The following is a 16400-nucleotide window of genomic DNA, read 5'->3' on the forward strand; positions in this document are numbered from 1 at the left end:
CTATGAGAATTGTGTGTGTGTGTGTGTGTGTGTGTGTGTGTGTGTGTGTGTGTGTGTGTGTGTGTGTGTGTGTTATGGATCTACACACACACACACACACACACACACACACACACACACATGCTTCCTATCTACTATGGTTATCTCTGTCATTTGATCTTGAATTCACCACTGCCAAACGAGCTTGCCCCTTAGACAACAGAAGCTTGAGCAATGATGCTTCAAGGAATTCTGTGAAAAAGCTAGATCACAGTCACAGTTCACATAAACTACTATGAGCATGACAGAGCAAGAACTGCCAGGCTTTTCTATTAATATGAGACATCTTTAAGAAGTTTCAGTTTAAACACATTGACTATCCCCAGCAATCGTACCATTCACAATCTCTCCTTATGAAGGACATAGCAAAGCAACTTTATAACCAGACTGATATGGTTATTTTGGAGTCCCTGTGAACCAAGATTGCACTTAAGTAACATCATAAACAGATGGTATTCTAGAGTATAATTTCGGATATTCTAGAGTATAAATTCAGATGAATTCAGAAAATTGAAATAGCATGCTCAGCAAGACACAAATACATACATAGTACACATTTGTGTTAGCAACAATACACTACAGTTATCAACAACTTAAAGGCAAGGTTTTATGTCCTTGTGCATTAACATTTAACATTCCAAAGCCATACATCTGGAACATTTCTTCCTGGGCCTCCAATGAAAATAAGCTCTGTCCTAGTTGAACTTTCCCAGTCAACAAATGTTGAATAAATAAATTTATATGAATCAGCTACTGGTCCATTTCCTTAAAGACATTTGTCTTAAATTCATTTACACAATGTTCATGTAGTTCTGTCTTGTTATACATATAGACACACACACACACACACACACACACACACACACACACACACACACACACACACACACACACACACACACACGTGTGTGTAGTTGCTGTCGTCTGCTGCAACACTTCACAAAAGTTATTATAATGTATGCTGATGTCATAAGGAACTTTTGCTTCTTTATTTTTCAGCTCAGTGCTTTCTCTGCTTTCCTGTAGTAATTCCTGGATAAAGAAATTCCGATAGACGCACGCTGTCTGACTTGTGCTTTTATTCCCTCCTAATGTATTATAATCAGATAAGTCCGTGAGCTACACTTACAAGATGTGTTGATTATTATATTCTGACTGGGTATAAAATCCCCTGATTTGGACACCTGCATATGCATTCTTATACAAAGATTATTCATTTGCTTGTTTAACTCCAGATAACTGAAAGTGCCTCGCTGGGCACAAAATGCTATTTGCAGAGGTAGTTTCATTCAAATCCAACAGTAAATAATAGAAACACAGAAAAGTAAAAAAAAAAAACAACATGATATACATAAATTATATACCTGAAGAAAGAGAGTTAAAGCTTACATATGGTAAAATAATAGTGTGACACATAGCTGATAAAGATTATTTACTTTGAAATCACAAACGTACTGGATACAGAGAAGATAAGGAGAACATATGCATGCTACACACTAAGGTATTAATGACATTATGGGCAAGAAAAGTGAAAAGCAAGCACCTTCAATTAAAATTATTTTCACATTTAAATCTTTTTTATAGGCAGTCAGCAAGTAGTACTCACTCGAATGTTAATAAAGCATCACCATATCAAAATGCCTTTTATTTCTTGCATGAATCTTGCACATAAACTTTATAAGGTACATTTTTACAACTTGTTGTGAATGATTAACCATACAGTAAAGTTACCATTTGTGTCTGGTTTTCTTCAAGTCATACTATTTTACCTATTGAAGTATTCATGTTGCTGTAATAACTTGAGTAGGAGTGATCATTCATTCATTGAGTCATGGTAATGTGACATCTGCATCACTGATATCCACCTTTCTGGTCCTTAACCTTTTTATAAGCTCTGAGGAAGGTGATGATTGACTTACTGAAAAAAATGCATAGCTACACATTAAGGAGGCAAAGTTCTAGGGAAGAGAGAAATAAAAAAAAAAATAAAAAGACAAAGAAATAGTAACAGGCTATTTGTACAATAAAACTTCATAAAGGAATGTGGGAAAGTTTTTTTTTTCCATGACTGTTAATGGTGCTCAAGTAAAAAAAAAAAAAAACAAACAAGGTAAAAAATAAATAAGCAAAGACATGATGAGTAAAGGTATCTTCAAAAATACACTAATAAAGATGAGGGGAATTCAGCTCATTACAATAACTGGTTTCAAAGAAAAGCATCAAATATAGTCGTTCTCAACACTCAGTCGTGAAATGAGTGTAGTAACATTTATAATATTTTGTGTTACAGGATGAGGAATAGTTACAGTCTGACCATACAGAGAAGACCCGTAAGATAATAGTATTTTTTTCAACTTTACAGCTTTTTTTTGAAGCTTTTCTAATAATGAAGGAGCACTTTCCATTTATTTTTGCAACTCAGTTTATGGTTTATTACATTTCATAGTTTTACATAATTGAAAATGTAACTGCAGAGAACAAAAACAAAGATAAAAATCCCCCCCCAAAAATGTTTCTTCGCAGCACATTTTGCATTTTCCCCTACTTTGTCATGCTTTTACTCTTTTCTGTAGATGTACTAGAGGTTCATAAGTTCATAGGTGTTTACTAGGCTAACGACCACAAGGGCCTGTTTAAGTCTAACCATGCAACCCAAATCTCTGACGAGTTCTGATACCTTTGAACCATAAGCTATGCTATCAGAAAAATTTTTTTATGTCAATGTTGACTTTTTCTCCACTGTAACCTTCCTGTTACAAACTTGCATGATACTATTCAACTATGGAGTGGCAAGTCACCATCTCTAGTTCCAGTTTAATTTTAATGTGTTCTGCATGAGAGTAAGACACCATTTTCATAGATGAATACTATAGAAGTTTCTACAAATGATTCCTTTCTATAGCTGACACTTTACCACTGCACCCAACTTACCTCACTGCTTGCTTATTTTGGCTTTCAGATGCGATCACATTATATGCTTTTTCATTTAGCTGACGTCTTTACTGTCCCTCCACTGATATATGGTTGTTATTTCTGAACTTGTATTTAAGAATGGGTCAGCAGAATAGCAACAGTTAATGGAAGGATGACAAAGATCATGCATGCCCTGATCTGAGATCCAGAGAGAGACACTAAGAAGTTCTCCGTAAGTTTACACTGTAAGTTCTGACAAAAGCTTACAATTACAAGAAATCTATAACTAGCGGACATGAGAGCTACACAGTTTTGAGCAGACAGCAGCCATATAGAAAGATTAAGGATAAAACAAAGATCAGGCCATGTCTTCAGGAAACAAGTGATTAAATTAAATAAATAAATCCTAACACACTGAAAGCAGAGATTAAGTTGTGTTGTAGAGTGTACATTAAATAAAGAAATTACTAAAATGGTGAAATGGGCGGTAGCATTGTTACCTCACAGCAAGAGGTTCTCCCGTTCGATTCTCGGCTGGGCTTGGGAGTGCCTTCTGTGTGGAATCTACATGTCCTCCCCGCGGTTGGGTAGCGTTCGAAAGACATGCGTGCGTAAATGGGCATGCCTTTGTTGAAGGTTGGGCGTCGAGCTGGCACCTCGGCGTTTCATAAAAATCTACTGCCAGTCATTAACGGACTGGAGTTCCGCTGTGGCGACCCCTTACCGGGAAAAGCCGAAAGACAAGACAGACTAAAATGGTGAAATGCAAAATACCAATTCCCTGCAGACACTGTCTTTGTCACCATGCTTTCTCCAGTCATAACCTTTATTTTTGCTTTTAGGGGAAACAAAATTCTAATCTGGACATTTCTGAGAGCACTAGTCTGTAATTTACCTCATTCTGGCGGAAAGACTGATTAGTAAAGAGTTACAGAGACAACGTCTCATGCATTGGATGGTATGGCATGGCAAAGTCTTCCAGAAAAATATCAAGTCATTTTTAGTGCTGTTTTCAATTGCTGATCTTAGGACTGTTTAAATGGTCAAACTGTGTTAGTATTATGGTTGCTACCTGTCAGGAAATTTGACTAATGGGCAGGAAATCAGCATCTCTGTCAGGGAATTCAGTTTTGTGAGTAGATGTCAGGTATTCTGAATAATTCTAAGAACCAATGTGTGAAGTATTATTCCCAGAATGTTTACTGTTTCAACAGGATTTTCTCTCCACATTTGAATTATTTTGTCAGAGTAATTTATTGTCCTAACTGGCATGCTGTGTGATGTGAAAAGTGGCCATTAGCAGACCAATCAGTAATGTCCTTCTTGTGAAGCATCTTAGAAGTAAACAAAAAATCTGAACATTCTTTTTTTATAAAACTGAAGCAAGTGATATTTCCTCCCATACCAAACAGTAGGGGGCCTGGCACAGATCCCCGTGGAACACCACTGGTAACAGGTCTACTAGTAGAGTTGGCAGCCCCCAATTTTGACTGTATGTGTTCTGTTTGTGAGGCAGCTGGCAAACCACCTGGTGACATAAGGGTGAATCCCCAGCTGGGTGAGTTTCTCAATGATGCCTGAGTGAGGGATTGTGTCAAAGGCCTTGACTAACTCAAGACAGGTCTTCATCCAGGATCTTTGTGACATTCGTGAAAGTCCACCAGTTTTAGCAGGCAACATCTCCCCTTAACAAAGCCAAACTGGGTCTGGTCAAGAGTTTGAAGATCACCTATAGCCTTGCTGATAAGATCCATGATGATTCTCTCCATGGCCTTGCAAATAATCTAGGGAGTCTGTATTTAACTATGAGTGAACTAGTCTTTAGTAACTGCATGCAAGAATCTGGTAGTTCTGTGTCTCGTTTTTATTCTCCAGTTATAAATTATATGACTCCAAGGAAATCACTTATACAAGCACTTCCCCTGAGTTTCCCCCGTGAAAAGAGACACTTATGTCTGTCTAGTAGACTTAACCATTTATCATATAAAACAAATTAAATACTTTGAATACATACTGGTTTTCTTGCTTTTTGAGGGTTACTAAAAGTGAGGCTAAAATACGTCTGGAATACTGGAAAACTGAAAAAAATGGTTCAGAAACATTATTACCTACATTGTTTGCTGTCTTCATCAATGCAGACTTCTGAAGTACAAATATTTCTCTGAGTATGTCTCAAATCTAAGTTAATATCCTTCTACCTTTGATTCCTTTTATCCTTAGGCAGATGCACCAACAGGTAAGGAGTTCTCTGCTATACCTGCTTGATTCCACTTTGAATACCTGTGTGCTCCTTCACATCAAATACACAAATTGTTCTCAGGTGTGCTTGTTTTTCTGCCCTGTAACAAACAGAACATGAATTGAACACAATGTTGTAAAGCCACTGTGTGTTAAAAATTCTGTTGAAGACCTTTTATATCACCTCTGGAATAATTCCTCCTGAGATCCAAATAGCTTTAGGCGGTCATTTTGAAAATACATTTGTGTGCACAGCTAGGTCCCAGTTTTTCATTCATATCCAGGTGTGCTTTTACAACATATGCATTTAAGCAACATGAAAACATGTCAGTGAAAGGTAAACGAACATGAGGTATGAAGCTGTGAAAACATCAGATGGTCAGTTCTCAAATGTCACTAGAAAATATATATTGAATTAATCTTACAAACAATGGATAGTAAAGAAGAGAAACAGATTGATTATATGTATGTATGCATTACCTCGTTTTAGGTAAAATATGTTAAAGAACATAGAATACAGTGCAAAATGTCAGTTTGCTGTGTAACTGTTGGTGTCTTACCCAGTGGTGGTGCTCAGGGAGAAAACATTTATTTATAGCATTATAAATGACTTTTAACTTAAGCTTTGCCCCATTATAGAAGCACTCACTTACCAAATTGTATTCCTTTGTAGTAATGCAGTGAGAACAGTTAATGAAAACTAATGGACTTCAAACTTGAGCAGTCAAATAATCATAATCGCAGCAAAATATGCTGTGTCTAAAGTGTGAAAAAAGCTCTGTCGCTGCTCATTTCATAGCAGCATTTTTCATCTATAAAGAATGAAAAGGGACATCATGGTTGTAGTGGAGTTCTTCAAATAATATTCAGCCAGGCACATGTACAGCTGATGCAGTTTCAAAGTGATGATGAAATGTGATCTGTCTCCATTACAGTAAGTGGGATGCAAGGCATTATTTTGACGCATAAACCTTACAAGAAACACATTTCTGGAAAGGACAAACTGTTGCTTTGCCAGTGAATACTACATGTTTGAAATCACACTATTGACGTGTGGAACATCTTTAATGGAGACTTCATTTGCTTAACCTTCCTCACCATTAACACCAGGGGCTTTATTTCTGATATTCAGTCATAGTATAATCTCTTCGTCTTGTTATATGTTGGTCAGCTTTCCCTGTTACTGGCTGCTGGCATGTATTCTCCATTTAGCTTAGCAAAAAAAAAAAAAGAGAGAGAGAGAGAGGGAAAGAGAGAAATTCTTTGAATAGACAGCGCACTATATCAGAATTCTTCCTCTTTGCTCTTCCTTACTGCTCTATTATGACAAAAGCATATCTACTTTTTAAACCTTCATTTTGCATGTTATTATGTTACTTCAGGCACAAATTTATTTCAAGCAGACACATTTGTTTTTTCATAGACTCATAAGATCATAGGAGTTTACTAGACTATCGACCCGTGAGTCATTTCAAGCCTAGCCATTTCATTTCAATGTAATAACATAGATATGCTAGTCAATACCCAGGATTGCATTTAGTAATGACTGCCCATGTCCAGGAGGGTTGTACTTAAATCATGCTTTGTTTTGTTTTAATATGCAAGTGATGTAGTCAAACTCAGTAAATTTACTTTAGCAGTGCCGTAGCTATATGAGAAATTTTTTGCAGTTGAGTCATCCCAGTCTGGATGTGTCAAAAAAGTGCTGGTTTAAAATTTCCAACTTTTCATATTTTTTTTTTATTTAAGAGAAAATGTAAAATGTATGAATGTTCCAGTTCCCAGCTGTAGTGGAACGTTAATCAGTAGTTAAACAGTCACTGATGACTGTGCCAATAACTTCTACTTTTTTTAAGTCCAAGGCATCAGTGTTGATGCATCTGGTTTCAGCTTTTCAAAAAATGAGGGTATATGTTAGTGTTTTTTTCCCTGTGTGAGTTTTGCCTTTGTGCATTCCAAGCATCACACCTCCCCACAAATCTGTACATCTCATTCACTGCCTTCCTGAGAATTTTACCCAGGATTATGGGAAGAGCTGTTTATGCATTTGCTGGCTTCCTAGCAAAGAATTACATTTTTAATGATCTAACCACACCCAGGGTGTGCTCCACATCCCTCTAGAAGTGCCCAATCCCCTCCTATGTGAATACAAGCTTCTACCCATCCATGTTGAAGTCTATCACCAGGCAGTGGCTTGATGTGTCAAATGCATGCCCCCATGCTTATGTATTTGCATTGCTGCCCCTCCTACAAAGGATGTTAAATGCATGCCCCCATGCTCATGTATTTGCATTGCTGCCCCTCCTACAAAGAATGTTAAATGCACGCCCCAATGGTCCTGTATTTGAATTGCTGCCCCTCCTACAAGGGACCATGGCAGAGTGTGTTTGCGGCCACACACCTTGGGATTTGCACACCCATCCTCCTGTGACAGCTCCATCAAGCAACCACTAAGTGATCAAACTCCGGAAAGCTGGACTGTAATTAGGGCTTTATCCTTCAATACCAATGGAGAGAAAGTGCCTGCAGATAGGACTTTTCATGTTTCTTTGATCTCCAGTGACTTCTGTGTTCAGAAGATCGGGGGGGGGGGGGTTCTGTCCACACATGAAATCAGTGTCAGTATATTTATTTTGGTGGATGCTGCTTTTGTTATGTGCCACCAGTGTTGTTTTGAAGACTCACTGCTGTTGTATGTCTGTAGCTTTACTGTCAGTGTTCTGCTGTTTCAATGCATGAGACATCAAGGATTTTGATACGGCTGACCTGATACACACTAGATGGTTATATGTACACTGTAAACTGGTTGTACTTTTAAAAATAAGGAAGGATGTGTATGATTGCTGTCTGTGCATAGAGACTGAACAGGAAGTTTGCCATGCTTTGGGCTAAGTACTAGATGAGGCTTGATAACATAAGTACCTGGGTATCAGCTTTTGGACTACATTGTCATATTCCACTCACCTATTTGCTAGCAACAGAAATGCTCTTTAACAATACAGATAATGACCTTTTTTGTTCTGCCCCTATTTATTTATTGACATTTAAATAACCAGAATGTCTGATTGGGTAAATACTCAGTTTCAGCAGAGACCCAGGGAGAAAAACTCCACCGTATTACAAAAACATTTTAAGAATAATAATTTTGCAATCTTCAAAAATAATATAAAAACATCTACAGTTGAAATAATGTTACCAAATTAGACATAATGTGACAATATTGGTTAAAAATAGATACAACTTATATTACAATGATTTAATATTTAGAGAAATTTTAGCCAGTTTAGACAAAGTAAAGGTAAATTAATATAATATAAACAGGCATTGCAAATTGCAATATGAAGTGAGAGATAAACACAGGGTTATGGCACATTTAGATACTCAGGGGAAAGGATGTAATTGAAGTTAGGAAGTGAGTGAAGAAGGGGGAGTAAGGAGGTGAACGATATGAAAAGGTGCTTTTTCATTTTTAAAGATATTATTTATCCTGGGAGGGCTAAGAAGCCTTCAGAATGATTTTAAAGGACCGAAAGTAGAGGATTGATCCGATGGAACGAGATAAGGCACTCCAGGCCTTAACAACGTGGTATGAGTACAGAACATGCCTAGCAGATTTGATAGGTTTGTGGACGGAGAAACGTTTTTGGTCATCGGATTGCAATGACCAAGTGGAAAAATAGTTGTGTACAATAGTATTTAGTGCTGGACAAGCAGATGGATGCTAGATAAATTCATATGTTGTAAGAAGCTGTGTATATGCTAGTTCTAACCAACTGGGCTTTTTAGTGATATAAAGTGATGGGTTCTGAAGTGGGTATTTGCTGAAAATTTGTTATAGCATTGGTCAGGTTATCTTTTTTGTGATGCTTGGATGTTAGTAAGGCATAATGTAGTTTTAGATGCATTGTTGAGAATTTGTGGCTCTATAAAACATCTGTAGTTTTTGATGATTTTTTAATGCAATTTTGTATATGTAAGTAGAATTTAAGACAGTCATCCACGATCATCCCTAATAATTTGCTACGAGAAGTGGCTTTAATAGCTGTATTATTAATGGGATTTTTTTTTCATGAGACAGTGATTTGGAGAAAAATGAAATCTTTTTTTGTATTCAGGGGTGTGAAAATGAGTTGTGAGTTAGAAAGCCATGCTTGCATGGCTGTTAAAATTTCCTGAGTAATTTTTTGGAGATGTGCCTAGTTGTCTGATGTGCATATGAGTGTGGAGTCATATGTGTATTGTAGTAGGGAGGCCTGTTATGTGGGTGTGTGCAAGGTGTTGGTGAGAATGTTAAAGAGGAGTGATATGAAGACAAAGGCTTGTGGTACACTGGTGGTGACTGGGAGTATGATGAGATAGTGGAGTACATTTTACTAACTGATACCCATTGGACAAGTAGCTTTTGAACCAGAGAAGACTGGGCTGAGGACATTTGAAGTAAAAATGTGCCAAACGCTTCAGACAAGTCTAGTTTGCAATTGTCTCTAGCTTTATTGACAGTATCTATAAGGTTAGAAGTGCAATGTTAGTACTAATGGTGGGATGGAAACCGTATTGTGTGGGGGATAGGAGTTCTTCTTGCAGCAGATAGTTTAGCAATTGTTTTTGAAGACATTTTTCAAGTATTTTGGAGAGGGGGTAAAAGATTGCTATAGGTCTAAAGTTAGTGATGTCTGTTGAATTTCCTCTTTTGTGTAACAAGATAATGTGTGATTTGTTTCCAGAGAGAGAGAGACAATCTGGGATTGCTTGAATGACCAATTTATAAGTCTTGAGACAGGACAGGCAATGCTATTGACTGCTATTTTAAGGTCCTTTCTTGGAAGGTCATCAGCTGAAGTAGAGCATGGTTTGAGTTTGTTTGAGTAGATTTATATTGGACGTGAGCACATGTTTGAAGGTGAAAGTGGCTGTTAGGCAGGTTTAGGATTAGATGATGGGGAGTCCTTGGTTTGGGACATTATACTATCCATGAAATTGTTAAATTCTATTGCAGTTTTGTGTGATGAATTACTGGGAGAGAGAGACTGAGAGAGAGAGATTATTGATACATTTTTGGCCAGGAAATTAGATTTCTTTAATGGCTGACCACAATTTATGGTTGTATTTACCAGAAGCATAGCTGGTTCAGCTGGTGCCCTGGGCTGGCCCTCAGCATTTTAAGTGACGAGCAGATAAAAAAAGCAATAACAGTTAAATCTATGACCCACCCCACCCCCAGATGGTCCTTCTACAGCACACCAATCAGATGGCCAGATGCATGACCACCCCCTCATTCTAACCATTCAGGTCCCATTTCTGTGTCCCTACCCCAACCGTCCTTCAACATACCCTGCCTGCATGGAGCACTACAGCGCACATGCTTCAGTTAAAAAATAAATTCTCCTTTAAAAACTGTAGCAAACTTCTTCTTTCGGCTTTTCACGGTTAGGGGTTGCCACAGCAGATCATCTGTCTTACGGTGTCGAGTTGCCAGCCCAGCGCTCAACCTTCCACAGAAGGCACACACACATGCACACACTCACACCTTTGGCCAATTTAGAGTGTCCAATCCACCTACTGCATGTCTTTGGGATGTGGGAGGAAACCGGAGCACCTGGAGGAAACCCACACGACTACAGGGAGGACATGCAGACTCCACACAGAAGGCACCCCAGCTGAGAATTGAACTGGAGAACCTCTTGCTGTGAGGCAGCAATGCTAACCGCTGCACCGCCGTGGCCGCCCTTTAAACTGTAGCAAACTGCTTGCTCAGCTTTGACTGCAAATGCAATATTGGCTTTTAAAAGCTGGTATTGCGTTAAAGAAAGATCCATATTGGCTGATAACCCCCCCAGCCCTTTGCGCCTGAGGCAGTTGCCCCTTTTGCCTGCTCTAGCTATGCTACCAGTGTTTATTATTGTTCTGAATGTTGTTATAATATATTTTTGTCTTCATTTATTTACCTTTTTCTATGGTTGAGGAACATTCTGAAGTTTTCGAGATATTATGATGTTTTACACTTTTGCCATTTTTTTCCATGACCTCTCTCTACTCTGCACTAGCATTCTACTCATTTTGGATGCCAAATTGCATTATTTGTGTTTAGCCTTTTCCTTCTAAGAGGTTCAAGGTTATTTAGGATATTGAAAAAAGTTGTGTTGAATTCATTTACAGCATCATTTAAGGGAAAGACTTTTAGAATGTTGAAATTCATAGATGATAGGGCAGTAATGCATATTTCTGAGTTAAACTCATTTTATAAACATGCTATTTAAGTGGTTGTATGAGATGTATGGTTGTATAGATTGGGAGAGGATCACTGAGAAAATCCGACATTGCACCCATAGCGGTGAATTTACTAGGGCGTGATACCAGGATCCAATCTAATAAGGGGTTTGATGTCTTGCTATAATGTATGATACTATTAATTAGTTGTGTGAAACTGTGTAAGTTCATGCTGGATGTTGGGATGCTGGGAAGTTAGAGATTATGTTCAACCAAGTGATATGGACATCATCTGGTAGTATTTGTTTCCTGTGGAATTGTTATGGCTATCGAATGTGGGATATCTTCTCAGCAGGAGGGGTGTTACTTTCAGAAAAGTAATAAGATTGTATAGGCAAGTACTAAGCTAACTACCCTTGCAGGCTATTTTAAGCATAGTCAATTTAACTTGAAAGGTGAGAATCAAACCCTGTAACGTGTGTTTGTTTGGTAAACACCTTAACCATTATGCTAACCTCAGCCTCCCAACACTGTGCTGAATTGAATTTTTGTAATGGTTCGTTGTAAGGAGAAATTTGGCAGTTGCTGGGAAATACTAAAGCAGTAATACCTTCTTTCCTCTTTATAATCATTGCAGATGATGTTATAGCTGGGGTAGTGTAATTCCAGAGTCGTTTAAGCTGGGTTTAAGCCAAGTTTCAGGTATAGTGAGAATATCTGGCTTGTATTGAGTAAACCAAGCAGTTCAGTAGTTTTATGTCTTATGTTTATAATATTTATAGCAGCAAAAATTAGATTACCAGGGTGAGGGGTTGACCATTGTAGGGTTAGAGTGGGTGTATGGAAGGGAATTGTCTTGATGTCAGTTGTGATAGGTGGGGCTATGAGTAGGGAGAATGTCTCCTCCTATGTGGATTTTAATATATTGGTGTATTACTGATCCTTGTTTTTTGCAGAGTATTTTTCCACTTAATTTTAGTTGCTTTGAGCTGAAATGGACTTAATGAGTCTATAACTGGAGTACATGTGAGGGGCATCATTAAATAGGTTTGGTGTGATAACTGGAGAGTGACAGGAGGATGTATGAATAGGTGGTTGAGAAAGAGTTGGAGAGATGTTGAGAACTGTTGTAGAGTCATGGTAGGATGAACGATGACCCAGTAGGCGGAGAAGAATAGAGGACATGCTGAGGAGTAGCATGATTAAGTAAAGGGATCTGTATTTTATTCCCGGCAGGAAGTAGGGAAGGGGGAATCAAGAAGGAAGCTGCACAGCTGCATGATATTAAGTGGTGATAATGTCTGAAAGCGTGTAGAAGGTAAGAAGGAAGGACGTATTTTCTGTGAGAGAAGAGAGTTTGGTTGTCCTGGTATCTTTTCTTATGTTTCTGAAATGTAAGAATAGAGGGATATGAAAGGATAGAGTATGATGATGTAGTTACGATAGGAAGTAGAGCAGGTTTATTTGTAGAAAGTAGAAATTGAAATGTGGAATAATAGATTTGAACTGTTGGGAAGGGTCTGAGTATGAATGGATGCAGTGCAAGGCACTCATTAACTGTTTATGTAGTGTTATCTGTGGAGCTGCCAAAATGCAGCATTTGTGGAGAATGAATATGTATTTATTTTATGCATAATTTGTGAATTTGGTATGCAAGGTGGTCCATAGTACCTCATCTGTTATGACCCTTGTCAGAAGGATAAGGGTAAATACAATATTAGATAGATAGACAGATAGATAGATAGATAGATAGATAGATAGATAGATAGATAGATAGATAGATAGATAGATAGAGATTATAAACAGAAATATAACTCGAAATGGATCATTTAGCGTATGTAGTCAACCAGCATGTGAATCCTGGAGAAAATCCATGCGGATCTTACAAAGAAAATACCCAAAAGTCAGGACTAGGACCCCAGACTTTTGAGGTGGTGGTCTTACTACTCAGCTGTTGTGCCACCCAAATACTGCTAAACAGATGGGTGACACTTCTCAGGACACGTAGCCATTATCTTCCATTATATGATTAAAACAAAATGTAACACATCTATTTGGTAAAAAGAAAAGAATGAAAAACACTGATTAACAAATATTCTCCATGTTAGGCAGCTTTACCTCATTCCTAACCTATTCAGTATCAGATGTACATCTGCCCTATTGGCATAAATTCTTCACTCCTAAACTGCCTTGCAACAAATGTATTTTGCAACCATGACCATCAACTAGTAGCCATTTTCTTATAGAAAAGGTCATATTTCAGATGTGTTTTTCACACAAAAGTCTCCAAAAAATAAGCCCCTCCCACCCAGCATTTTACTAGGAACCACATCTGAAAGCCTACGTCAGTATCATATTAACGTCAAAGCTATGGCTCTCAGATTTGCCATTTCATAAGTCTAGTTAATAACATATATGATGACCATGATAAGAACTGCTACTTTACATAATTTGTGTTATGTCTGATTTAATAATTTTACAGCTGTATGCAAGTAATATAGCATATCATATATTTAGTGCAGCATTTTATCCAGCAATGCCTTTCTGTGCCTTCACCTCTGTGTGGAGGTTGAAATGCACCTATCTTCATTAGGAAAAATTTCAAAAATATCTGAAAATTATATATATATTTTATATATATTATAAACATTTTAAACTATACACAGTGATACTTACAAGTGCAATAAATTACTGTTTCCAAAAGAGAATATATAACCAAGACATGTGGGGGGATTTGCTGCCCCACACCCCCCAATGTGGGGGGCTGTGACCCCCACATCCCCCTTACTTTATATACTAACTCCAGGGTCGCACTGCAGTGGGGAAAAGGCCATTTATAACTTTCAACAAAATGAGTTTCAGTCTAGTGAGTTTTCAGTCAAGTGAGCTTTCAGTGAAGTTGTCCTAGTAATTTAATTTTGAATCAAGTGAGTTTTCAATCAACCGTAGTAGACCCATATATATATATATATATATATATATATATATATATATATGTATATATATATATATATATATATATATATATATATATATATGAATTAAAATAAAACTGCATAGCTGGAATTTCTTGGCCACAGACTACAAATAATCCAGTAAAGTGTCTTACATTTCCAACATTTCAACAACCTATGTCACATGTTTCCCTACATATTAAGGGACACAGTTCCTCCATTGGAGGTTCAATATTGGGTAAAACAGTTTTTATTTTTTGAAGGTGTAAGATTCATGGAGTTTGAAGCCCAGTCAAGGCCTATTGTAGATGTCATTGTCTTGGATTGGAGAAGGCCTGACAGAGCCTACTGCAATACTAACATGCATATTATTTATTTATTGTATGTTTTTTTTATTTTATTTTGTTTTTGTTTACCAGGTTTGTCTGACTGAGTTCAGTCAAAAGCCTCTTTTCAGTGGAGGCCCTATCGAGTAAAGCTCCAATATATTGGAAAAAATGTTAAACAAGGCATTCAATAATGCACATGTACAAATATTAAGTAATATACTTTAACAATTACACATGCACTTGCTAATTAGGTTACATTCATATGAAATAAAGGCAGATATTACAGTGTAAAACGTATGCATTAGTAACCATTGAACAATGAGCATTTGAAGGAGTGTATTAATAGGTTTGTCAAATAGATAATTGATCATATGATTAGTGATTATTATAAAAAGGTACTGCTCACAGGATGCAAATATTACAGAATACCAAGTCAGCTACTTTTTTGTTTGATTCTGTTATTTTATTCGGCAATAAACATGTTTTTATGAACTTGTACCTCCAGTGTGTTTCAAAACATGCACTAATATATATATATATATATATATATATATATATATATATATATATATATATATATATATATGCATGCATGGGAATGAGAAAACAGCAGTCAAGCTTCTTGAAAACAAGTAGTCTATGATCCTAACATGGTTGAAAACTGTCCATGAAGCAGTCCTCTAACCCAGTTAGCAAATGATATATAAATAAACAAAAATCAGCATGTGGGATCTCTTCTCACATTCTGTTAGTGAGCAATCGAATTTAGATCCTTTAGAAAGCTGTAGTATGTTACAGTAGCAAAAACATGGCACCTACATGCAGTGACCCACAACCCATTTCCAGATACCTATTTGCCTTTCTAGTAAGGAGATAGACAAATGCTGTTTTAGGGAAGTCTTGCATTCCACTCTGTAGCCAGGCAGTTGAACCAGACAATTCAAAACCTGATACTTGCGTCATTTACCATATGGAAGATCCTTTAGCAGTAGTCTAGTTTTCCTCTTGTATCTAAGAGATATACTGCTTAAGCTGACTTACTTACTGTAAATAGATGAGGCATGTAACCCTTACCTTTGGCGTGGGTAGTGACTGAAAATTGTCCATGAGGATTAAGCCCTATTCATAGATGATTTATTAAATAAATAAATAAATGCACATGCAATGGTCAAGTCCATCACTATGTAAAGATGAATGCACTAAAATCTGTTTTATAATATTTTATATTTAGTGCATTATTATATGTTTAATTTTTGTTTTACACTGCAATAAAGTACATTTGAGTTGAATGCACATTCTGACGGCAAGCAAGGATCTTGGAGCCTGGTTTTCCACTCCTTCACAACTCTCAGTTTTGTTTTACATTCTTCAGTGCAGTGTCTTCATATAGGCTTCATTTTCTGCCTTCTTACTGGTTTATTAATTACCATTCATTTATGTTTGCCTTAAAAGTTAGTGTATATGATTATGGTTCAGACCTATTAATAAGCTGCTTCCATTAATCCAGGGAAGAGGGTTTGACTGTGAGTGAATCATTTAACCAAACAGAGCTACTTTGTTGCTGTGGCCCCTAAAAGTTTGTCCAGTGGGCTTACCCTGTTGACAAAAGCAAAGTATTCCAAAACCAAGTCATTAAATATTAGTGGTACAGAGAAGTTACCCATATCATGCTTAACTATAGCACTTGAATAAATTAGGATTGGATATAATAGCCTAAGGA

The sequence above is a fragment of the Protopterus annectens genome, chromosome 14.part0 (genome assembly GCF_019279795.1).
Source record: "Protopterus annectens isolate FY-2018-M chromosome 14.part0, PAN1.0, whole genome shotgun sequence".
Classification (NCBI taxonomy): Eukaryota; Metazoa; Chordata; order Ceratodontiformes; family Protopteridae; genus Protopterus; species Protopterus annectens.